Genomic DNA, 8,118 nt, shown 5'->3' on the forward strand with positions numbered 1-8,118 from the left:
TCACAAGGAAGAGATGAGTCAGTCAGGGTGCAATATAGCACCGATGAAGCATACAACTTTCCTCTAGTTTAATGCTTCTTCTCCCAACTATTATGACCCCAATTCTACCTTTCAAGTTCAACTAGACCAGAGCATGTACAGATAAGAGCTGGAAACACAGGGCATCCAGGACAGATAACCCATTAGGATCTATAATGAGAGTAGTGAATACCAGGAGTGTAGGGGGAAGGTGGGGAGGAGAAAGGGGGAACCGACCACAATGATCGACATATAACCCCGTCTTAGGGGTTGGACAACAGAAAAGTGGGTGAAGGGAGACATTGGTCATTGAAAGACATGAAAAAAAGTTTTTTAATAAATTATCAAGGGTTGTTAAGGGATGGAGATTGGGTGAGGGGAAAATGAGCTAATACCAAGGGCTGAAGTAGAAAGCAAATGCTTTGAAAATGATGATGGCAACATATGCGCATATGTGCTGGACACAATGGATGGATGTATGGATTGTGATAAGAGCTGTATGAGCTCCTAATACAATGAGATAAACAAAAGAGAGAGTAAGGCCCTCAATGCAATGGATTGACATAATAGCTGCAACAATGGATGCAAGCATAGGAACACTTGTGACGATGACACAGTACCAAGAAGAGTTGCCTTCTCTTGTGCATAGGGTCACTATGGGTTGGAACCAATTTGTTGGGGCCTAAGAACAATATCTGCCGTAATGGACTTTACAATGCTCTCTTGTCCAATAGCCGGGCTATTCACATCCCTGGACTGTGGTCAGCACAGATTCACTGGTGGCTTAATCCATGTGTAGAACCGGCAAATGGATTTTGGCCTTCCACTCTCATCCATAGCCTTCTGCAAATTGGTTCTTCAGAATTTAAACTCTGATATTTCTCCCTCCTCCAGATTTGGATTTCATTATTGACAATACATAAGCCACACAGGATGGTGGAATTCTTCCATGTGGATTCAGTTGAGAGCTCACTTAACTGACTGCTTGTTTTCAGACAAACCTTAAAGTCCCCAGACACTATTCTCTCTGCTAACTAGGCAACATCTGATTTTTCCATCACACTTTTCTCTAGCACCCATATCTTCAGTGATCTCTTCATGAGAGCAAGTCTCAAATAGGGCCATATCATAAGAACTGGTTGTTCTTAAGTTAGGGCTATTATTAAGTGCTAATCCAAGTGCATCAATTCTTCTTTGGTCTTTTTTATTCAATGTCCAACTTTCACGTGTATATGAATCAATTGGAAATACCACGGCTTGGGTCAGGTGCACCTAGTCTTCAAAGTAATATCCTTGCTTTTCAATACTCTAAAGATACCTTGTGCAGCAGATTTATGAAATGAACACATCCTCTGATATATCCAACGTAATATGTTGTTTGATCTCTTGATTGCTGCTTCCATCAGCACAGATTGTGGGTTCAAGCAAGATAAAATCCTTGATCTTCATTAGCAAGTGCTTCAAGTCCCCTTCAAAAGCAATCCAGATTCTGTTGTCTGCATATCGTAGTTTGTTAATAAGCCTTTCTCCAGTCTTGATGCTGCATTCTTCTTCATATAATCCAGCTTCTCTGATCATTTGTTTCGCATGCAGATTGAATAAGTATGGTAAGGGGATGCAACCCTGATGCACACCTTTCCTGATTTTAAACCAGGCAGTTTTAAACCAAAACCCTGTTCTGCTTGCAAATTGCCTCCTGATTAATGTAAAGATTCCAAATGAGCACAATGCAATGTTCTAGAACTCTCATTCTTCTCAATATTAGCTATAGTTTGCTGGGATCCACACAGTCAAATGTTTTTACATAGTCAATAAAACACAAGCACGCATCTTTCTGATATCCTCTGCTTTCAGCCAAGATTCATCTGACATCAACAATGAAATCCCTTGTTCCATGTCTTCTTCTGAATCTGGTATGAACCTCTGGCAGCTCCCTGTCAATGTGCTGTTTTAAGCGTTGTTGAAGGATTTTTTAAAAATTGTAGTTGCATGTGATATTAGTGACATTGTTCTATAATTTGATCATTCTGTTGGGTTATTTTTATATTAAAATATAAACCCTTCTATGGTGCTATATCCTCAATAGGAAAAATATATGGCTTACAAACCAAGAAACGGAAGCAGGAATTAGCCACTTACCCCTGAAGGATTTCATGCTTCCTGTGGACTTTGGATTTTGCAGTGTTGGAGGTCCATGTTCTCAAACAGGGATCACTCTTAAGTGACATGGGAAAGATCCCATTGAACTACAAACTAGACTGTCTGTCACCAGGATCGTTTGGAATCCAGCAAGGAGAGGAGTCAAAATAGTGGCAAAATTAATTGACACTGATCAGCAGGAAGAAGTGGGGCTCTTTTACACAATGTGAGTAAGGAAGAATGTGTGTGACATCTAGGTGGTCCATTTGGGTGCACTTGGTTCTCTTTTGCCAAAATATGACTGTGAATGAGCCAATGTAGCACCCCCGGTTTCAGATGGTTATGATTTCAAGGGTTCAGACCACTCAGGAATGAAGGCTTGGGTCACACCTAGGAGGTCAGCCAACAACACATGCAGAGGTGACAGTTGAGGCTAAGTGAGGGAATTGTAGAATGGATAGTGAGGGTGGGAGAGGATGACTATTAATAGCAGCCCTAAGACCAACTACAGTAAAAATGGCTGTAATTTGCCCCACTAGATTCCCACTTCTGAATTCTCGTTAAGCTCATGGAAACCATAGAGGATCTTCTCCCTGAACTTGTGTGAAGTAGATCTAAGTAGCTCAAAGACTAGACTGTGGCAGCCAAGTCACCTCTCAGACCTCTGATGGCTAGCAGTGTAATACACCATGGAACTCAACTGCCCTGCTCTGAAAGCCATCACTGCATTGAAGCTATGCTTCCTGATGGCTGTTACCAGTCATTTCATGTCTGTGGGAGGAATACTCAACAACAAACAAACAAATCTACTGCCATTGAGTCAATTCCAACTCATCGTAACTCCATATAGGGCTTCTGAGGGTGTACATATTTCCAGGAGCAGACACCTTGTTTTGAACCTCAGGATTTGAGATTAGCTGTCCAGTGCTTACCCAACAGCACCATCAGGGCTTCTTGCAAGAAAACTAAGACAAGCCAACTTCTTGGAGACACCAACTGCTTTTCTTGTCAACTCTGGCTCCAGGGCTCTATGATAGCCTTGTTGATTTTTTTTTTGAAACTGAACTACAATCTAAGACAATTTTATCCAACTTTCTCTCCTTCTCTCTTTCCTCTGCAATGTGTCAGATTTCCTCAGTATTACTACTTTCTTAATATCCCCCAGTTGCACCCCCTTCCATTTCTCCCTTACAGGGTTTTCCTTTAATACATTCATTACACAGCTGATCTTTTCTCAGAAGAACGGAATCAACACAGCTTTCATTAGATACTCAAAGTGTCTGTGACCTCAAAATATGATTATGAGCCGCTTGCCAGATGTTGAGCTTTCATGCCTGTGTGGAAAACATTAAGAACAGAATGTGAAAGAGTTATTGTCTCAGATCAAGAGCTTCATTCTTGCCATATTCCTGCTTAAGACAGGTAAAGATTGTGCTAAAACTCCTGGGAAAATGGATCAATACTAGGAACAAGTTCAGGCTGCAAGGTGATCTCTCTTCCCTCTGGTCAGGCAAGCCACTCTCCCAACAACAGTCATCATTATTATATAAGCCATAGGGAGTCAATGCAAGGTCACAAAAGCAATTAAGCTGGAGAAATAGTTGCCTGATATGTGCTTATTAAAATAATACAATAAATAGAATAAAACTGTTCCTGAATCATCTAAGATTTCAGTGTTATCAATCACTCCAAGAACTCAAAGAGTACCACAAACACAAAAAACACAAGCTTCCTTCCTTCAGAAAAATGAAATGATGAGAGAAGATGATTGCAAACGACTTCTGGAGATAATTAAAGACACATATTCAGGCTGTAGACAGGCATTTTAAAATAAAATATGCATTGAGCCCCCAGGCCCCACCCACCTTGAGCTCTCTCAATGACAACAATTGTGCTCTGCTGGTAGAAAGAGGGACAATATTTACTTAATACACCTGTCACCCATTGAGAAGTGCTTCAGATGCTCGGAACTCCCTCCTCTCTTTTTAATAACAGGATGGACCCATAGGGCCCCTCTTTTAGCTATATCATCATGCATATGCTATCGAGAATAATCCCAAGCTTTCTATTTTTAGAGCATAATGGAAAATAAACAAAACAGAGAATAATGTATCCCCTAACCCACTTCCATCTCCCCATTGTCCTAGTCATATTTTCTGGTCTTCGCTTCTCAAAAAGGCAAAATAAGCATCTTATTTTATAAAATGTCAGTGTCTGCTATCCCTCGAGATGTCAGACGAGCTGAAAGTAGCTAAGAGATTCGAGTAATAGCAGGAAGCAAGTAGAGTCTATGTGGGGAGAGGAGAGGCTGGAGGTAAAATCTTGGACACAGACCAAAGTGAATCCTTTTGCCCAGCACAAAAGGCCCAAATGATCCTTTCTGGGGTGTGAGGTCTCTGAAGAGCACTCCAGCAATCATGGCAGGGCATTAAGGATAAAGAGGCTGCAGGAACCTTAGCAGGCAGGCTAGAGCTTCCCCTTATCCTTTGACCCATGGCTGTTCCAGTTGCCGAAATAATCTAACCATTATGTTTGGAACAAAAAGTACCAATTGAACAATAAGTACTGAGAACCTGCAATTTAATTAATCAGGAGAGGCAATTCACCCAATGACGAACTGCCTCCAAATTCATCCGTTTGTGGAATGGAGATAATGTTGCCTATTTCTTCCTTTAGTCCATAGGTTCCTAAGGAGGGGAAGGATGTTCTTATTTTAATTGAGACAGGTCTTTAGTGGCCAAAACCATACTATAAAATCTATCATTCATGTGATTTTTTCCACATTATCCAAGATGTTTTTACACACACACACACACACACACACACACACACACACACGCACGCGCGCACGCTTGCTTAGTAGTCCTGACAAGTCTGAAGACTGCAATAAAAACCAGGAAGGACTTCAACAAGGTGGATTTACATAGTAGCTTCCATAATGGGCTTAAATATGGCAACGCTTGTGAAGATGGCATGGAACTTGGCAGTGTTTCCTTGTGTTGTACATTGGGTGGCCATGAGTCATAATGTAAACAAAGGCACCTAACCAAAACAACACAAATACCCCTGTTACAAAAGCAGAACTCACCTGGTATTATTTTCAAAAGAACAGCCTACTAAAATTAATTTTACATAGGTTAACTTTTCTATTTATCTCTCACCAACTTTGTGAAGGGAAATACACAGTCCTCATCAACCATCTTTAAAAGTGCTGTTTGTAACTGTTAGCCCAATTGACTAATGGGCCACGCAAGCATCACTCTCCACAACCTGGAAACCAGAGAACCGGATGGTGTCTAGCTCCCTACCACTACCAACTGCTCTCAATAGGATCATATTAGAAGGTACTGAACAGAGTTGGCAAAATATGTGGAACAGAACTCAAAATCATTAAAAAAAAAAATCAAGCTTACTGGTAAGAAGAGACTGGTGTCCCCCGCCCTTCCCCCAATTATAGCCCATAGTCACCCTTCAGGACTGGGGAACTGAACTCCTCCACACATTATAATAATTAGGCACTTAAGATCATAAGGGCAGTATTTACAGAAGGACACAATTCAGAAGATTATAAAAGAATGAGGAATGAAAATAGGAAACCCAGAGAGGAAGTGAGTCAATGATGATCCAGGGAAGGGGTTGCAATGGATGAGCTGAAACAAAATGTGCATGAACTATTGAATGTAAAACTGATGATCTACTCTATAAATTTTCACCTAATTCACAATAAAATGCTTTTTTCTTCCTATTTTTATTTCTCATCTGAATACTCTCATCAAAAATCATGATGCTTCCCCATTTTCCCCTTCTAACCAACACCTCAACACTAGCAACCCACGCTTCCATAGATCACTTGTCTAACACTAACTTTCTATGAAGCCCCTCTCCCCATAACCTGCCTCACTATTTTCTTCTGCTTCTTTAGCACAAAAGCTCTAAAGTCACTCTAACGTGCGAAATCCCACTTTGGAGGGTGGAAAAAAGAAAGAGCAGAGACTTAAGGTATATTTGAGAGGGCAAAGGAAGGGTAATGACCGGAAATTCTCAAGTGTGGGATTTTCACTCCTTCAAACTATGATCTGGCTCTCATTTAACTATGTATTTATAAATCTAAAAATAGTTTCTAAATGTTTTCACAACTATCAAAGGAAGAATAATGGTTCTCAATGGAGAGAGAAGCAAGCCATCGACAGGAAATAACAGCAGCCCTGTCTGTGGTTGGTCAGCCGCAGTTCCATCATTAATTAAGTTGGACATTTTCCAAGTCTTCTTTCACCAATATTTGTTCATATTGATGTTTATAGGAGAGCTTCCCTTTTACATTTCACAGAGCATCTTCCAGACAGAAAAGGTAGAGGATTCTGGTACATACTGTGAAATCAATCTGTGAGAGCCACAACTCAACGGGTCTGCCTTGTTTCTCTGGGTTTCACAAGCTTTCCTCCTTTTGACAGGGTAAGCACAATTGGTTATTTTAGAAGGTGGTCAAGTTTGGGAAAAGTATTTACCATGTGCTATGAGCTAGGTTTTCTATTAGAACATGTACTGCATCCTATCTTTGATTTTTCAAAAATCCTTGAATGAGTCCTTTAGCTCATGAGCCTCTTAAATATGCTGAAAATGTCTTATTTCTTTGTAATATCTATTAGCAGGGATACTCAAAATGTAGTTAATGGAATGGAGTTAGCCCAGGAACTTTTTGTTACTGGTCTGCAACAGGATAAGTGTGAAAACTGAGAGCACATTTACATTCATCTGTAGGAATTTAAGGTTTCCACGGTTTAAGTGCATCATTAGTGGATTCATCTTTGGAACACAGAGCAGATTGGGTGTTGTTCTATAAGTCTAATGTGGTGCTAGATGTGTCCTTTCCCTGGGCAGGAGGACCATATATGAGTCTGGCTTGTGATTAATTATGAAAATTTGTTTTAAAAAAAACAGATGATTTGCCACAGACAGTTTGAGGAGCGCTGCTCTAAATCAGGAGCCAGCAAAGTATAACCTTTGCACCAAACCTTACCAGCCACCTACTTGTTTTTGTAAATAAAAAGCTATAGGAAAACATCCATGTCCATTTATTTACTTATATCTGTGGCTTTTTTCATGCTTTAATGGTAAAGTAGTCGTAATAGAGACTAAAAGCACTGCAAAAACTAGAACATTTATTATCAGACCTTTTACCAAGAGGCTTGCAAACACCTACACTAAAACAAAAAACAAAAAATAGAGTTGCTGTTGTTATTTTCAAGTCAACTGACTCTTGGTGACCTCCCAGAACATATAAAGAATTCCTAAAACTGAACAATAGAAAGACAAGCCAATTTTAAAATTTAAGAGTACAACAGACTTGAATGGATGTTTCTCTGTAAAAAGCTTTGTAAATGGTCGACAGACACATGACAAGATTGCCAAAGCTATTAGTCATTAGGAAAATATAAATTGCAGCCATGGGATACTTCTACACACCTAGTAAGGTGTAATAGCAAAATGGAAACAAAGCAGGAAAAAAAAGACATTGGCAAAGATGTGGAGAAGTTGAAGCCCTCATATATTGCTGGTGGGTATGAAAAGTTGGGGAGCACTATAAAAAAAGGCAGGTCTTCAAAAAGTTAACCATGAAATAACTATATGACCCAGAAATTCAACTCCAAGGTACATATACCCCAAAGAATTGAAAACAGATGTTCAAACAAAAATTTGTACTTCAATGTTGAGAGTGGTACTATTTATTCACAATAGTCATAGTGTGGGACTGAAGCAAAATGTTCATTAATAGATGAATAAAATGCACAAAAAATGGCTTCAAAGTTTTCATGGGAAAATGGGATGAAAAGATAACAGAATTTTCACAAACTTTTTGATGCCCCCTTAAAATGCATTAAGAAGGAATGAAGGAATGAGAGTCGGACGTGAAGAGGGGGAGGGGGCATGGGTGGATGGAGAAACAGGGTGGGGAGAGACTGG

This window comes from Echinops telfairi, unplaced genomic scaffold, assembly GCF_000313985.2.
Source record: "Echinops telfairi isolate 266 unplaced genomic scaffold, ASM31398v2 ScPeMD7_26;HRSCAF=91, whole genome shotgun sequence".
Taxonomy (NCBI): Eukaryota; Metazoa; Chordata; class Mammalia; order Afrosoricida; family Tenrecidae; genus Echinops; species Echinops telfairi.